General features: G+C 39.3%; 1 pseudogene; it reads right to left on the reverse strand.

The window, feature by feature from the left end:
- Positions 1-2703: 2703 nt before the first annotated feature.
- LOC135113360 (dnaJ homolog subfamily C member 2-like) lies at positions 2704-16927 on the reverse strand (annotated as a pseudogene).
- Between the last annotated feature and the right edge of the window lie 788 nt (positions 16928-17715).

Raw genomic sequence — 17715 nt, forward strand, 5'->3', positions numbered from 1 at the left:
TATTATTACATATTTTCCTTGTATTTAAATATTATTATTATTATTATTATTATTGTTATTATTATTATCATGCATTTTCTTGTATATAAATAAAATACTGTAACTGATTTTTTTTTTTTTTATCCATTTAGACACTCTCTCTCTCTCTCTCTCTCTCTCTCTCTCTCTCTCTCTCTCTCTCTCTCTCTCTCTCTCTCTCTCTCTCTCTCTCACTCGAATAAAATGACTGGTGAGGAACTCATTAAAGTGCTAAAAATTCCATTAAACTACGAGAAATAAGACGAATAATTATTATTTACCTAATAACACAAACAAGGAATAATAAACAAAACTTAAGCCAGAAAACACGAAAAGATAAAACTATCATATCAAGAAATACGTAGTTTTAAAAAATCATGAATATCAAATAAATAGCTCACATATAATCAATAAACACGTAAGGAACAGTAAATAAACAATTAAGCCCCTTCATTGCAAGGGCCAGAGTCGGAAAGTAAAAAAAAAAAAAAAAAAAAAAAAAAAAAAAAAAAAAAAAAAACTAAAGTACCGAGACTAAAACATAGGGAATTAGACAAATGACAATTAATAAGCACATAAGGAATAATGAATAAACAAAAATTAAGCCAGGAAGACTATTATAATTATTGCAAGGAGATAGAGATAAATATGTACGTGTATGTGGTGAATTCGAGGTTAAAATGCTCAAATCTAGCCAATAGCACGACAATAGCAGGACATAAGTGAAGGTGTTCCTCAAGGCAGGGAAGGTGGGGGGAGGGGGGGGTTGGCTATAAACTATTGGGGGGATAACAGTTCCAATGACTATTAAGTAATGACGCATCCAGTTTGGCGTGTGTGTATTTTTCGCGTTGTGATAATTTAAAGGTTTTCTCGCGTTTTTATTTTGATTTATTGATTTATTTTATTTATTTATTCATTTATTTTGGCAGGTGTTATATTTGTTGAGTGTTTTAAGTATAACTGAGGCTCATTGCATCAAAACTCCATCCATAACCTTCGTGGGACGGTTCAATTTGGCAAGGTTTTTTTTCGCATTTTGGATTTCGTAGTAAATTATGCATTTTCTCATATTTTTCTTTGCTGGTATTGTTTTCATTAAATTACTATAAGATTACTGTGTGTACTTGCTTAAATATTATTGCTTCTTTATATTAGATATCGTATTAAGAGAGAGAGAGAGAGAGAGAGAGAGAGAGAGAGAGAGAGAGAGAGAGAGAGAGTTAATCTACTGCTTGATAGCTATCATTTACTTCTCATTCCCTGAGTGAATCTGCTTAAATGCCACATTAATAAGACCTAAATTGCGTTTAGGAAAGTGTACAACAGGCAGAAGTAGAAGTAACATGTTATTTTGCGTTCAGAAAGACGAAATGAATAGTAAATCAACTTACGGGGTCATAACAATTACACCACCAGATAATTCACAGCTAAAAGCAACAAATACATGAATAATCCTGTAGAACTCCCTTCGACTCCATATACGACTGGAAAGTTGGGGCGCCTTTCCCCCCCACCCTCCACTACCACGCCTTCTTTTCTTAATCAGCCAGTCAAGCAATAAATCAATCCCTTCGTGAATCATACCCATTTCCAGGTGTCACCCCCACCCCTAGATCTCTCATTCTGTCACGTATGAACAAGTACAAAGGGCAAGCCAGCTGTCTCTTTTAATATTCTTGCCTGAAATAAGATTACAAATGAGGGTCTATTAATCATCCATTAAATAATCCATTTTTATTGCTTTCTCATTCTTCTTCCTCTGTGTATTGTTAAATTGGATGGTTATATCATTGTCCCTTCCTGTGTTTTAGTGTGCCATTACCTGTCCTCTCTTCCAGCCGATATTTAGTTTGTACTAAAATAGACTGGCATAACTTTACAATTTATACACAAATAACAACATAAACCAATAATGCATTGATATTATGCATGATAGGAGTGGACATTTCCACTCTACATCATTAATGAATGCATGATGAGACGCACACTATTACAAAGCTAAAGAGTTCAATACAAACACTCAATAACAATTTCAATAACTTTATTAAAAATAGCAATCTTTATAAATCATGAAACCAGAAAACTTTAAGAACCTGGGGCTATAATATCAAATGCACAATAATGCAAACACTTTTTACACACACACACACACACACACACTCTTTAATGATATTTCTTAATATACAGTATAATTCCAAACAGAGAGAGAGAGAGAGAGAGAGAGAGAGAGAGAGAGAGAGAGAGAGAGAGAGAGAGAGAGAGAGAGAGAGAGGAGAGAGGAGAGAGAGGAGAGAGAGAGAGAGAGAGAGGAGAGAGAGAGAGAGAGAGAGAGAGAGAGAGAGGAGAGAGAGAGAGAGAGAGAGACTCAAATTCCACCTTCTGAAATGATTGGGTTAGGTTACCTTAGGCTGTGTCTGTAGTAAGGGACCACATCTGTACATGAGGTCTGATCACTGCCAGATATAACTAATATTTCTTCAACACTTTCATGAACAGCAGTGAAAGAGAAAACATTAAGAGGAGGAGGAGGAGGAGGAGGAGGAGGAATAAGACATACAAGGAAACAGGAATAATAGAAGGAAGACAAGGAGGAGGAGGAGGAGGAGGAGGAGGAGGAGGAGGAGGAGGAGGAGGAGGAGGAGCTGCTCATAGGGACTGTGTAGATACAAATGAAAGGAAGAATAAGGCTGTGGCTGTGGATGACTTCATTTAGTTTGGCAAGCTAGATTAAGACCAGCAGTGTGGAGGATACAAAACAAACAAACACTCACACACACACACACACACACACACACACACACACACACACACACACACACACACACACACACACACACCCTAACCTGTATATACAAGGGAGCAGTGGGCAGGCTTCACACACTGCCTTTAACAATCAGCATCTCTCTCTCTCCTGGAAGTTAAATTTATCAAAAAACTCAAAGAAATCTTGGTAGAGACTTCAGTGAATCTGTGCTCCTGATGGTGGTGGTGGTGGTGGTGGCAGTGGTGATGGTGGTGGTACTTGGAACACTGGCTCTCTTGTCCCCTCATCCACATTCTGAGAGAGAGAGATAGAGATGGTTAGATTAGGTAGGTACTTAGTTACATAGATTGAGATAGAGAGATAGATAAATGGTTAAACAAAGTTAAATAGACTGAGAGATAGATGGTTAGATTAGGTAAACAGATAGACATTGAGACAAGCAGAGATAGGCCTAGTTAGGTTAGGTCCAGCAGATACTTAGATAAATGGGTAAACTGAGAGATTAATAGATAAAATAACAGACAGATAAATAAGCAGAGCCTGCAAAACTATCACTAATATTATGAAAAAAAACCCTTGAACACCCTAAGGCCGGGCGCACATTGAGACGCAGGCAACACAGGCGACACAGCACAGAGCAGGGCAGAAAACTGCATCTCACCGGTTTTAAACCTAAGCACACATATTGACACGCAGGACAGCACAGCACAGATGCAGACCTGTGCCGGCCAGCGCGACGCAGGTCGTTCGAAACGCAGTTTCCTGTGCCACGTGCGGCGCAGCTTGATAGCAACTTGCTCTTTAGTACTCACAATGTCGTCCACAGAGCAACTCATAGAGGCTGTTCGCCATCAAAGAGTGCTGTATGACACTAGTCATCCTGATTATATGAGAGGAACTTATAAGAACGAGTTATGGGCAAATTCTCCATGTGTTTTTCCTCTTCTCCAAGTATTCACTCCTCCACACTGACCTCTTTGCTCTACAAATGTCATATAATAACATTACTTTCTCCAACTCGTTTTCTGAGTCGGAATCGGAACTAAGGTTTCCAAAGTAATTTTTGGCAACAGCCATGATCAACACTACCGCACAGGACGACAGCCTGCTTCTCAATGTGCGCACCACGCCTGTGCTGCGCTGTGCTGCCCTGCCCTGCCCTACCCTGCGTCTGCCCTGCTCTGTGCTGCCCTGCGTCTCAATGTGCGCCTTGCCTAACAATTAAAAAATCATTAAAATACCAGAAATGAGGCAATTAGGCATTCAACAAACAAATTCTTCTATCTGTCTATGTCTAAACTTTGTAAAAATTAAAAAAATGACTTTAAATGTGTGTGGCCAGCTGTAGTAGTAGTAGTAGTAGTAGTAGTAGTAGTAGTAGTAGTAGTAGTAGTAGTAGTAGTAGCCTTTCCACTAGGGGTTGAGAGAGCTATTAAGTGAAAGATAGGTGTCTGACTTACCTGATGTCACCTGGAGGGCTATTAAGGGCAGGAACACAGGAGGGCAGGTGTTCACAAGGCAGGTCAACACCACCAGTGTGAGGGGAAGTGTTTGGTGAGCCATACTGATGCTGCATTTGATTCCTGTGATGACCTGGGGGTGGGAAGCAGGTGGGAGGGGTGAGTGAGTGAGTGAAACCTGTCACTGTATACACACTGGGTATACAGTGAAGGTAGGACTCACTCATTGATGAATAACTGTGTGACTGAGTGACTGACTGACTGAATGACTGAGTGACATATCATATCCAAGATTGAAACTGTTATTGTCACACATAAAGGGAAGACTGAAGTTTAAAGATGCAAAGTAACTGTATTTAACATTGGCTGACATAGTGGAATAATACATTAGTGGAGAAAAATAGTGGATTCAGCAGGAGGAATAATATAAATAGACCAGACCAGCAGGAATAATATAAATATAGACAGTTGACCAGACAAATAGACAGTAATTACCTGCGGGTCGATGGCAGCCTGCAGTCATCACCGCTAATCCTTCCTGCATTTCTGAAGCTTGGCCGACTCAAATTCCACCTTCTGAAATGATTGGGTTAGGTTACCTTAGGCTGTGTCTGTAGTAAGGGACCACACCTGTACATGAGGTCTGATCACTGCCAGATATAAATAATATTTCTTCAACACTTTCATGAACAGCAGTGAAAGAGAAAACATTAAGAGGAGGAGGAGGAGGAGGAGGAGAGGAATAAGACATACAAGGAAACAGGAATAATAGAAGGAAGACAAGGAGGAGGAGGAGGAGGAGGAGGAGGAGGAGGAGGAGGAGGAGGAGGAGGAGGAGGAGGAGGAGGAGGAGGAGGAGGAGGAGGAGGAGGAGGAGGAGGAGCTCATAGGACTGTGTAGATACAAATGAAAGGAAGAATAAGGCTGTGGCTGTGGATGACTTCATTTAGTTTGGCAAGCTAGATTAAGACCAGCAGTGTGGAGGATACAAAACAAACAAACACTCACACACACACACACACACACACACACACACACACACACACACACACACACACACACACCCTAACCTGTATATACAAAGACAGTGGGCAGGCTTCACACACTGCCTTTAACAATCAGCATCTCTCTCTCTCCTGGAGAGAGAGAGATCTGAATACATATGAAGGATCTGAATACATATGAGAGGGCATCAAATGTCAGGTTAAATCCTTCACTTCATATACAGAGCTTAAACCCATTTATTTATCTTTTTTTTTTTTTTTCAATGCCTGCCCAAACTGAGATGCATCTTATAACCCCATATGTCTTATAAACTGTCAAATACAGTATTTTCTATTTTACAGTATTTTATCTTGTTCCAACAGGAAAATACTAATTTTACAGTATTTTATCTTGTTCCAACTGGAAAATACTAATTTTTTTGTCATTTTATATGCTAATGATGAAGTGCTTCAATGGCTGTCCTTCATCAATATCCTATGGTCACCTCCTCTCTCCAAACTAACCAACAAGAACTCATGCACTATACTTGGTTTGTGTAGTAACAAGAATTGTGGGAGCTGATCACAACACACTATGACCACTGACTACTTAAATGTGTATTCATTCACATAAACTATACTATATCTTAATTAATTGACTATCCATGCACAAAAACATAAAAAATAAATAAACAAATAAGTAAATAAACAGAAAAAGATTACTTTGTTATGCAACTCCATGGTTTCATATAAATTTCCCAGAGTAAAAGCAAGCATGACACACTCAGTATAATAGCATGTATATTACACTTACTACTTCCAAACTGCCCCAACATGTGCATGGGAAAGGCCACATCTGGCATGCTCACCTGACAACACAGTAGGAGCCAATGTACCCAAAAGCATTGACTGTCAGGAAACAAACTGATGTTAAGTAGTTCTTCAAGAGCTTTTTTTCCATACTTCATACTTATTTTCCGAGCATTCACAAGACCGGTTAGCTGCAGGCAAACAAATGCAAGTCATTAATATTACAAAGATAAACCTCAAAATACAAAGTGTCATTCCCAATTCAAAAGAAAAAGGAAAGAAAAGGAGAAATAAAGAAAGCAAGCAAGTAAAATTATTAACTCCTGATCAAAGTCTTCCTTCCACCTTTGAAGCCAGAAAGCAAAATCATATTCCCCTTCACCTCACACTCTACTTACACCAGATCTATCATGGCATAAGGTAATTGATATGAAAAGTTCTATGCATAGCTATAATCCATTTTCACCTCTTTTTACCAATATAGTAACAGTAATCTTTAACATTTTGTCACCTAATGACACCATCACACACATTTTCAGTAACTAGATAATTCTAATGAGCCAAAATAAAATTACAGTAGATGCAATGCAATATTTTATCGCAATCACCCCTTTACTGCCAAGTGTTACCTTTTTAAATTATATTCTAAACTTCCATGAAGCTTAGGAAGCCAGTGCAGTTGCCAGAACAGTTTACTAGACACAATGAGGATAGTATCCCTCTAACATGAAAAAAAAAAAAAAAAGGTCACATACCAAGTACACCACACCATAGATTTTGATGCTTTCAATGAACCCAATGATACAGATTTCAAAGGAGGCTGAGGAGCACGAGTGTTTCCAGCAGTGGCCGAGCTCATAGCAGGAGTATGGCAGGATCTTGCTGAAGCTCCCCATCCTGCTGTTGTTAACACTACTGCTCCTGCTGGTACCTGTCTCTCCTCACTACCTAAAGGGCAACACCTGAAAAGGGAACATAAGCATGGGTGTGCTGTCAATCCTTCTGTCTAAGTACTAACTTGTGCAAGCAATCTATTGAGGTGTTGAAACAACTCCCACAGGAAGCATATGAAAAACAAATACACAGGCACCAGATCACAAGACAATACTATTCAGTTAACAATGAAGTATGTATGCTGTAAATTTCTTATGTACGTTAAACTGCAGATATCCAGACTGAGAATGCCTCAAGTACCTTGTGATAAATAAAGCTCAACACATCATCAAATAAGTCACCAGCATCAAGGCAGTTTTTTGTTCAAGCAAGTCAGTTCTTAGAATCCCACAAAAGCAACTGTCAAGATCTGCAGACACACTTAAACTATCAGATGCATCAATGGTGATGCAGCAAAACCAGTCTCATCACATAAAAAATATAAAAAAATCAAAGATGTATGTTGGAGTCATCATAGATATCACAGAGAGGATATCATCTCAAGTAGAGCAGTGTCACATCATCTTAATCCTTATCACAGGCAAAATAGTTGATAAGATATTTCATGAGCTCAGTGATAAACACTATACTCAGTAATCTGATAATGAAACTGTAAGATGTTCTTTAAAGAGGAAAAGAATGCTTATTAAAAAGAATCCAAAAAAATATATTGGCTCCTGACAGACGCTATGGTCCCAATACCTAAAACGAGAGAGAGAGAGAGAGAGAGAGAGAGAGAGTGAGAGAGAGAGAGAGAGAGAGAGAGAGAGAGAGAGAGAGAGAGAGAGAGAGAGAGAGAGAGAGAGAGAGAGAGAGAGAGAGAGAGAGAGAGAGAGAGAAAAGAGTGTGTCACTCCATAAACAAGATAAACCTGATTTGTTTTCTCCACAATCTCACATACAGGGAATAGCAAGCAACACATCATCAGACACACAAACACACACACACACACACATATACAGACTTTATAGCGCCTCATGCAGTCTTTCTTAGTTCGGTTGGGGACACACTTGGCAATGCGGTCCCAGCGGTCAGGAGTAGAGACTGGATAGGTCTTGAGGGCTTGCTCCAGCAACCTCTGTTCCTCAGCTCCCCAAGCAGCAGTGTTCATCCCCAGCATCTCCTGTGGTGCTGCACAAAGGAAAGATCTAACATCAGCCTAAAAACATGTTTTTTCTTAAAATATCTTGGAATTGATTCACAGCTCAACTGGTGATATTGTATAGAGCTAAAAGACAATTCACAGCAGTTACACAGAGAAGGGAGAAAGCTCTTGAGTTCATACAGAGAAGACTCATGGTAATAATTAATTAGTATAAAAAGAGAAATGAGAAATTACCCAAGCATCAACATGATATAAAACTACACAAAGATGCAAAAGAATTATCTGAATGTCAGCATAACAGCAAGAACTCACTGTCATATCTCTGGGAGGCTGTGGTGTCGCTGATCACCTGCCGAGCCTGTGCCTTCTCCATGCTGTGGTAGGCATTCTTGTTGGCTGCCTCCCTCATGTGCTTGTCTGAGTGTTGCAGCTCCTTGGCCTTATTGAGCACCTCCTTGGCCAGCCTGGTGATGCTGGTGGCTGTGTGTTGGTTGATATACTCTGCCACAACCTCCCACCTGCAGCATGGAGGGTTCAATGAGTTCCTCTAAGTACAGCAATGCTTAAAAACATAACCTAACATTAAGGGAGCTGCAAGAAGCCATCCTTGTATGAAACATATCTACCTATATCCACCTATCATTCCCATCCATAAATTTGTCTAATCCTTTAATGCTCCCCAATGACTCAGCACTAACAACCTGATTACTGAGTCCATTCCATTCATCTACTACTCCATCTGAGGACCAATTTCTTCCTCTCTAACTATTTTCAAGCTTGAACCCATTGTGTCTTGTTCTATCCTAATTATGATCCTGAGAATTTTATAAATGTCACCTTTGTTATATTCCCTATACCACGTGAAGACCTAAATGGTGTGTATGTAGAGAACAGTAGTAGGGATCAGATAACAACCTTGATATTAGTCATTTTAAAACACACATGGAAACACAAGAATAAGGCAATAAATCAATCAAATAAAATATTAAAGCTTAAAAAACCCATCTATTTATATACTAGGCCAGCAATCTCACATCAGCTGGCCCAGACAAGGCACCACACACACACACACACACAGACACACACACACACACACATACACACACACACACACACACATGCACACCACTTAGTGTCAGCATGCTCGGCTCACAACCGAGAAGGCATGGGTTCAAGTCCTGGGAGAATCTCTTCATGTGTAGCCCCTGTTCACCTAGCAGCAAGTAAGTACAGGATGTAACCTGAAGGGTTATGGCCTCACTGTCCCAGTGTGCGGTGTGTGAATGGTCTCAGTCCTACCCAAAGATCAATCACTACAAGCTCTGACCTCTTTCCATATGGGGAACAGCTGGTTTGGTGACCAGCAGACGAATGTAGGTGAATGACACGTCATTCACACTCTTATCCCTGTCAGCCCCAGTGGAAAGGGACAGCCTTGTGGACCACCAATAATAATAAGATATCAAAAAATATATAAAAAGAAGCAATTTACACACACACACACACACACACATGAACCAGCTCACCTCTTTGTTGTGCCGGCAGGGAAGAGGTTGACGGCTTTGATGAGCAGCTGGAGGTCATCTTGATTCCAGACTTTGAGTGATGAACCTTCCCCTCCTCCTCCACCCCCTCCCCTTGCTGCCGCTGCTGCCACCTCCTCCCTCTCCTTTTTTATCCTGTTGCGCACCTCACTCACCTACAACAGAGAGAGAAGGCAAAGAAGTGTTACAGGGGGTCCTCAAGTTATGACAGAGTTCTGTTCCTATGCCATGTTATAAACTGATTTTCTGCATAGGTCAGAACCAGCATAAGTAAGCTACCTGCAGTATGTCAATCACTAATACTAATACTGTTGTACTGTAAAGTCATAGTCTAGGACATAAACACATAACTATTGTGCCTGTAAAAGAAACATATGAAGGACAAAAGTCAAGACTGTCATACACCAAGGACTCCTTGTACTAATCATAACTATCAGTGGAGAAATAGTCTGAAAGGTTTGACTATCCTAGGGAAAACAGGTCATACAGAATATCCAGATCATTTGGGGTGGATTGTTCTAATTTAGATTAGCTTGCTTTATGCTACTTTAGATTTAGCTAATCAGATAAGGTAATGTAACATGACTTAAATAGACCTAACATAGTTCATTTCAAAAGTGATGCAGATACCCATATGTCTGTTGGAGCAGCTTTTGGGTTCAAGGCTTAGGAAATTTTTTGATTTAAGAATGACAAAAATTATGCTTTTTTTTTTTTTATATAAGCAACAATTACTGCTACTACTACTACTACTACTACTACTGTTGGCCCTCCACACTCACCTCCTGTGTCAAAAAATTACTACTGCTATTACTACTACTGTTGATCTCTCTCACTCACCTTTGTCAATTAACTACTACTACTACTGTTGATCCTCCCTCACCTCCTTCATGAGTACCTCCCACCCTTGCATCTTGTCCTGGGCCACTTGTGCTAGTTCCTTGTTGAGTTCCTCCAGGCGGGTCAGCTCCAGTGCCTCACACAGCAGCTCCACATCTGTCATGGTCTGCACTCGCTCCCCCTCCTCTGATGCAAAGTAACTGTTGTCCTTACAGAGAGTCCGCAGCATCTGGGAATAGAGGATAATATACTAATGATTTTCAGCCTCTCTGTTATTGCTGCAATGTTGCATATCTTGCTATCTTTTTACTGCTATTTTTTTTCTAGTAAACTCTGGAACTCCCTGCCTGCTCCAGAAGATCCTCCTTCCTATAACTTGAACTCTTTAAAATGGCTGGTTCCAACTTTTCAAAACACTTATCCAACAATTCTGGATAATCCTTATGATCTTTCTTTTGGGACTAGCATCTCAGTGGACTTTCTTTCCCCCCTTTTTATTGCCCTTGACCAAAGATCTTGCATAAAAAATGTTACTGAAATATGTGAGGAAAGGGTGAAGAGAGAGTATGTGAAGTTCAGAGCAAAGAGGAAGGGAATACAAGGGCAGGACTAAATAGAGAAATCTGTTGCAGTTATGTCCTCATGGAGTATTTATCAAGAGGTGTCAAATAAAGATAGACAGATACAGAGATGTTCTTTATCACTGTCACCATCACATCTATGCAATGACAAAGAATGTGTGCTTTATTCTATTTCACGTTGCTTTTTAAAATTATTTACGTGAACAAAATACAGGCAATCATAATTTGTATATATATTTTTTTAGTTTCCAAATTAATTTACACATTTGAACACTAAATTTAATGCTCTTTCCATCTTTCTAATACAAATGCAGTCCTCTCAGCCCCTTATGAACAGGAACTGTATCAAAATCATTTAAAAAATGACATCAAAGAAAAAGGAAAAAAATATAAATCTGAAAGTATATAATGAATGAGAATATTTTAATGTGAAATGTTACAGAAGATGAAAGTGGGTAGAGTTTCATTTTTTAGTTTTTCTTTTTTTTTTAGCAAATTTTGTAGCCTTAAAATGAATGATAAAAAAAAAATAAATAAAAAAAAAAAAGACTTGCCAGGTAGAATGATGGCTCCAGGCATGAGTCATGAGAACTATAGGGGCAGGTGACAGGAAGGGAGGACTGCGACAAGATGAAAGTGAAAGGGGAGAGGAAAGGAACAGGAGGAGGAAAGGATATAATGTAGTGGGCTTGCTTGCCATAGCCAGGGATCATTATTATTATTATTATTATTATTATTATTATTATTATTATCATCATCATCATTATTATTATTATTTTTTTTTTTATATATATATTGGAGGATCACTGGCCAAGGACAACAAAGACTGAAAAAAAAAAAAAAAAGAAGAAAGAGGTCCACTGAGGTGCTGGCTCCTGAACACAGTCAAGTGTTAGTCAAACAAACAGGGTAAGTGCCTTGAAACCTCGCTCTTGAAAGAGTTCAAGTCATAGGAAGGTGGAAATACAGAAGCAGACAGGGAGTTCCAGAGTTTACCAGAGATAGGGATGAATGATTGAGAATAATGGTTAACTCTTGCATTAAAGAGGTAGACAGAATAGAGATGAAAGAAAGAAGAAAGACTTGTGCAGTGAGGCATGCAGTTAGCAAGATCAGAAGAGCAGTTGGCATGAAAATAGCAGTAGGAGGTAGCAAGAGACTCAACACTGCAGTGATGAAAAAGAGGCTGAAGACAGTCATTTAGAACACACTAGAAAGAAAGTGCACCACGAAAATTCAATATATTTGTCAGGAGAATTTTTGATTATGTTAGCGATCACAGCAGTTTAAGCGTCAAAGACAAGTGTGTGGTAAGTTCTTACATGTCAAGCAGATTCTACCCTCCTCCTCACCTTCCTCTCTTTTTTTAATGCTTTCTTCAGCACCTCTCTTTCCTTCTTTTCTACCTCCTGTTTTGCTCTTTACTCTGCCTCCTCTGCTTCTCTTTTCTTTCTCTCTGCTTCCTCAGCTTCCTGCCTTACCTGAAAACACCAAATTTACACATTAGCAAGACATATCATTAAAAAAAAAGACAACATAGCATGGTATTTCAAAATATATGGCATTTCCGAGCATAAGACATGAAAAATACAAATCAATGAGAAAAATGTGAAGCCTTGGTCTGTTGTAGAAATCAATGCATATATGTGTCCGAGAGTAGTTAGAGATTGGCCTGGTGCTAATACTGGAGATCACAATGTGCACTCACCCTCTCCTCCTCTTCTTGTTTTTGCCTGATTGCCTCTGCTTTTGCCTTTTTCTGAGCCAGTCTTCTTTCCTTGTCTTCTTCTTTAAATCTTAAAAAAATTAAATATATATATATATATATATATATATATATATATATATATATATATATATATATATATATATATATATATATATATATATATATATATATATATATAATTCTTCATCTCTTTCCCTCTTTTTCTATAAACTTACCCATTCTTTAGCTACAGAAGTAGACAGCAAAAAGCAGCAATTAATTTTTCCCTCATAAGGAGTCAGAAGTAAAACAAGAACAGCTTCTTTGCAATCTAAATCATCATAAACCCTTCCATCAAAATGAAATTTGAAGTATTATGTAACAACAGAAAAAAGTACTCCTTGTGATAAATATCTCTTGGGATAATGCACAAAATTTCAACTTTTATTGGGATACAATGAAAATACACGAAATCAGTAATAAGTAACGAAACATACTTGGCTATCCTTGGGTCACAGGCATATGCATTGTCAACTAGCCTGCGCAATCGACCCATCTCCTCCTTCCGACGCCTCGCTCGCTCTACCTTGTTCTGCTTCTCTATCCATCGACGCTCCTCCCGGCTGGCAAGATTGACTGATTTAAAGAAGGGAAGGCGACCACAACATTGCAGTCACATTGCACTGTTACAAAATATTCAAAGAAACTAAAATGACCAGTTAAAGCAATCAGAACAATGTCAGTGCCAGTTTTCCTTGCCATAAGTCTGGGTATTCTGTCTAGCCATATTATATTTTCTTGTTATTTTTTCCAATGTCAATCTTGGCTTAAGTTTGGGCATTATTTCCTTATTCAATTAAAATTTTATTGAATGTTAATGTTTCAAGATACAAATTTCACCATTTTTGCTGCCTTTGGGAAGATAAAGCAAGGCTGGAGTGGAATACACATAACTCTAAAAAGACCAGACATACAAATAGTGAAGACTCACTCCTGTCCCTTCTCCTTTTCCTCCTCATCCAGATATGAAAACTCTCGCCAGGAATCAAAGTCGTACCAGAATCCATAGAAGCGATCAACCTGCACAGTGATGAAAATTAAGTCGGTTAACAATACAAAATAAACACTATTCATAAAGAAATCTTGAAATGATGTTTTATGTGTAAGTTACTGGACCCTCTATGCTGAGGAAAATTATAGTGTATGATATTTTAAACAAACTTTCAAAATTACTGGTCTATCTTTCCATCAACATAGCATATGATGATGGTAACTATAAAAAGTAAACTGTCACCAAATATCTACTTGCATTTCTGCTACTAGTAATCTCACTTCTAAAACAGTACAAGGGAGATTGATGTGACTGTACAGGCCAATCACTCTCTCCAGTTACTTAATCTGCTAATCTGGACTGACCTTTTGTTTGGTGTCATCAGGTTTGCCCAAGCCAGGAACGTGCTTGTGGGTGGACCAACGAGCATTGCACTCAAACACCCCTGTGAAAATCTGCAATGCAACACTGTGCCTTACAAAGATGTGGTGGAGACTGAAGAAGATGGAGAGAGAGAGAGAGAGAGAGAGAGAGAGAGAGAGAGAGAGAGAGAGAGAGAGAGAGAGAGAGAGAGAGAGAGTTATATAATCTAATATATAGACCTGACATTACAATATGAGATGGAGTTAATCCATTCAGTGATATGTAATCATCCACACCACTACAAGTAATGTATACAATCTTTATAACCACCTGCAAGAAAAAAGCGGTGAAAAGGAATAGATTTTTTGCAATTTCTAGCCGGTATAATGTTTGGAGATGGCTGTAGAATGTGAAGAATTGTCCCAGAGTGGTTAGTGGTAAAGAAAAGATGTACCAAATAGCAATGAATACTGAACTTTCAATTCTTTGTTGAGTCATTTTTCTTCCTAATAGGAGTTAGCGCTTGCCTTGTGTGCACATATATTTGACATTACAGTATGACATGGAGTTAAAAGACCTTTGAATTCTTTGTGGAATAAATTTTCTTCTTAGTGGGGATCAGCGCTTACCTGGAAGAAGTTTGCCTTATTGTGTGCACTGACAGCCGGCACCTCGTCATCAAACTCTGGGTCCACCGACTCCCAGGAGCGTCGCTTGATGGGGTCCCCGAGAATCTCATAGGCTTTGGTGATGCAGGTGAAGTAGTCATCGTCATCCCTCACCTCCTCCCCAGCTGCTCGCCGCTTGTCTGGGTGGTGCCACAGAACCATCGTGCGGTCTGTGAGGAGTAACACAATGGACGGAAGTGCACACTAATGCTGCACTCTCATTCCTTTACCCAAGTGTTGGGTCATCCTGTTTTAAGCACGTACCAAAGGGAATGCTAATTATTATATTAGACTTACAGATATCTTAGCATAAAACCAATGATCAGAAAATATAATGTCTATCTATCTATCTATCTATATATCAGGTTGCCAATCCCACATGGGGTGGCCCAGACAAACCACCACACACTCTTACAAATATCATTCACACTCATAGCCATAGGGGCGCCAACTATTCTTCAGACACATTCTCTCTGCTCTTCTGTATGCACCACCTAGCTACAATTCAAGAGCTTGTTAAAGCTAACAGTTATGGGCATGGTTTCATAATTAATAGTAATTACTACAAACAACATGATGGCATTCCCTTTGGGTTCTACTTTAGCAAATGTATCCCAAATGATTGGTGTGAGCAAAACTTCAATAATTAGCCATGCAATGTCAATAGCAGGCAACAAACTGCCTGTGCCAGATGATTGACAAAAGTCAACTGACAATGCTCCTCGCTGTGGGCCACAGGAAGACACAGCTCGCCCACGCCCACTCACTGTCAGTGTGGCCACACTTATTTGGTACAATGCTCCCACTTTTCTCACCATTTATCACACTCACCTGCTTGCTCACAACCATTGCCAGTGTGGCCATAGTCATAGTCTCAAACCACCATACTACACCCCAGGAGCTTTGGTATAGCAAAGCCAACCACATACATCCATAGCAAGGCACAAATAAAATGTAGTTATTGAAAATATACAAATAAAATAAAAATACCAAGACTAAAAGGGCTGACACTGCAACTGAAAACTGGCACTATAAAAATACCTTCAAACAGCAGGTGCACTAAAACTTGGTACTCAGTACACTATACACTCTAGCTCCAGATGCCACCAGGACTTACACGCTCTTTTGATGTCATCATCAGAGGCCTTGTACCTGTGCTTTCGGAGTCCCAGTACTGCATAATGATCCTGGTCCTGAAAGGCAATGTTGTAGAAATGTATCAATATATAAAAGAAAGATACTAATCAAATAAATGACAGAGGTAAGTGATGCTCTCATAGTGAACAATCAAGACAGAACTATATATGCTAGATAAGTTTAGGTTTTGAAAAGAGCTTAGTAAGAACTGGTTCACAGAGTAGTGGACAAATAGAACAGGCTTAGCATTCATGTGGTCAGCACCTACACCATAAGTGATATCATGAGGTTAGATGACTAGGCATACGAGTATGCATATAGAGGCCAGATGGCAATAGGAAGGCTGACTGCATGGGGAAGAGGAGGATAACAGATTTTCATGGTTAGTACAGGAGTTATCCAGTGTAGGCCAGCCAATCTTTTGCAGTCTTCTCCATTCTTATGTTGCTATGACTGGACCATGCTGGCTGAGTTCTCACCTTCCAGTCTGCTGGGTTGAGAGAGCGAAGATAGTGTATGTCATCCTCCACCTCCACCTCCTGAGCCTCCTCCTCCTCACTCTCCTCTTCACTTTCCCCAACTGAGGAGGTGAGGTGGCCCCGCAGACGCCGTGCCTCATATATGTGGAACCATCGTCCCACTGGTTCTACCTCCACCTGGATGAGTGCTGTGGAAGGGAGAGGTAGAGAGAAAATAAAACAGATATTACCAAGAATACCATTCAGGATGCTGAGGAAATAAAGGACATATTGTACAGAAAGAGACAGAAAAGAAAAATACCATAAGAGAAGAACAACTAGAAGGTCATCTCTAAAAAGTACACACACACACACACACACACACACACACACACACACACACACACACACACACACACACACACACAAAGAGACAGACCATGAAAGATAAAGAGATGTTGTTGCAGAGACTATACACCAAAACATCATCTGAGAAATTCTCATCTACATACAAAAGCCCCCTGGTTAAGTTAAGTTAGTGTTCTTAATGGGGGCATCCACTGGAGAAAGATGCACTGGTTAAGCTGGATTAGTGTCTTTAAAGGGGGGACAGGACTCGCCTTTCAGTTAGGTTGGGTAAAGTTAGGTTAAGCTAGAAAGTTCCCAGTTTTCAATATATGGCACCTCATCCTTAGACTTTCCAACGAATGTCAAAATTTGGCATAATTTAGCTTCTTCCACCCTAAAACTCCATATTCCCACCATGTCTCCAAGCTTGTTAGGGACAGAAAAAAGATAGGATTTGTGGTGTTAAACTGCAATTTACTGGTAAGAATAGCATAATGGGAGATCTGGGTGATGGAGCCTCCCAATTAGCAAGGTTAGTAATCTCACAGTTAGAATAGTGTAGTGGGGAATATGGGGGGGATGGGATATTCTCTGTTTGTTGACTATTTTTAAGGATTTCTGCGCAAAACAGTGTTTTTACTCCTTAAACTTTTCAGGCTTCCCAACTTTGGTTTATTTTGGCCTGCACTCCCCTACCTTAAAAATGTAAAAAGAAAACAGGAAAAGGAGTGGAGAAAATTAACGGTGAAAAAAATTGTATTTTCGGACAAAATGAAAAACCTAAAATTCTATAGATATAAAATGTAGATATATTAACAAAGTTTCTATGATATCTCTTTCAAAGCAATTAACTAAAAATAAAGCCTGAGGGAAAGAAAAGGATAATATGGAGATAACCTTAGCCTCTTCTAGGGTTAATACGTACATGTCAGATAGAATTA

This window comes from Scylla paramamosain, chromosome 25 (genome assembly GCF_035594125.1).
Source record: "Scylla paramamosain isolate STU-SP2022 chromosome 25, ASM3559412v1, whole genome shotgun sequence".
Classification (NCBI taxonomy): Eukaryota; Metazoa; Arthropoda; class Malacostraca; order Decapoda; family Portunidae; genus Scylla; species Scylla paramamosain.